The 1,055-nt window shown below is 38.9% G+C and overlaps 1 protein-coding gene across 2 annotated transcripts in view; it reads right to left on the bottom strand.

The window, feature by feature from the left end:
- LOC106879527 (outer dense fiber protein 3) overlaps positions 1–1,055 on the bottom strand; it is a 45,563-nt gene that overhangs the window by 43,777 nt on the left and 731 nt on the right. Inside the window, exon 1 of one of the 2 annotated variants that reach the window (XM_052976210.1) lies at positions 626–978. The exons of the other annotated variant lie outside the window; for it this stretch is intronic. The gene's annotated coding sequence lies outside the window, so the exon portion shown is untranslated. Of the gene's footprint in view, positions 1–625; positions 979–1,055 lie in introns of those variants that run through there. 2 annotated transcript variants of the gene reach the window in all.

Genomic DNA, 1,055 nt, shown 5'->3' with positions numbered 1-1,055 from the left:
CAGGTTCTGTTTGGGACTAAACAAAAATAATGAGTACAATAATAATAATGATTTCAAATTCTGGTTCAAGGACAGTAAGTTCTGGGACGAGGCCAGTTCGATTACATCGACGTGTTCGACGGCGGAATTTGAACTCAGAACGTAAAGACGGGCAAAATATCGCTACGTATTTTTGCCCGGCGTGCTAACGATTCTGCCATCTCACCGCCTTAAGTACAACAATAATAATGGTTTCAAATTTTGGCGTAAGGGCTGCAGTTTTGGGGGAGGGGTTAAGTCGATTACATCGAGCCCCAGTGTACTATTTTATCGACCCCTCAAAAGATGAAAAGCAAAGTCGACCTCGAAAGAATTTGAACTCAGATCGTAAAGGCGGACGAAAATCCGCTCAGCATTTTGCCCGTCGTGCTAACGATTCAGCCAGCTGGCCACCTTAAGTACAATAATAACAAAAATAACAACAATAACCATAACAACAATAACAATAACAACAGCAACCACAACAACGATTACAAGAATGAGAACAACTTCATGTAGATAAAGTTCGATAAACTGAAGGAGAAAAACTGAAGAGGTGGATAAGAAAATGAAAAAGAACTTACCTAAAGGAACAGCGAGAACTTACCTGCGCATTTATCAATGTAATTTATAGGTAATCTCCCAACGAGCGGAATTCGCAGTCCTGTTTCGATTCCCTATCGAATTTGTTTTGTTTTTGTTACTTTTCGCTTTTTTTTAATGCCCAGAAGAAGATAATATTCTTAGGAAAAGCATGCGCATCACAACATAACATTTTCCTCTCCCTTTAAAAATTGGAACTTTTGAAACCAGTGGAAAGTTAACCAATACCTTACCCATGTGACGGGAATCGTAGAACAGAGCTACAATGAGTCTTTGGAGAAAAAAAAACAAAGCAAAAAGAACAGCGATGATCCAGTATGGCCAGAGCCGAATGGCTGAAACTAATAAAAAAAATAAAAGAGCAGAACATCCTTCTACCCGCCTCCGTCTTTTTTCCGCTTACTAATTAATTAAACTGAAATCTTGAGTCTAAT

The sequence above is a fragment of the Octopus bimaculoides genome, chromosome 2 (assembly GCF_001194135.2).
Source record: "Octopus bimaculoides isolate UCB-OBI-ISO-001 chromosome 2, ASM119413v2, whole genome shotgun sequence".
NCBI lineage: Eukaryota > Metazoa > Mollusca > Cephalopoda > Octopoda > Octopodidae > Octopus > Octopus bimaculoides.
The sequence above is the reverse complement of the archived record's forward strand: the minus strand, read 5'-3'. Positions and strand labels throughout refer to the sequence as shown.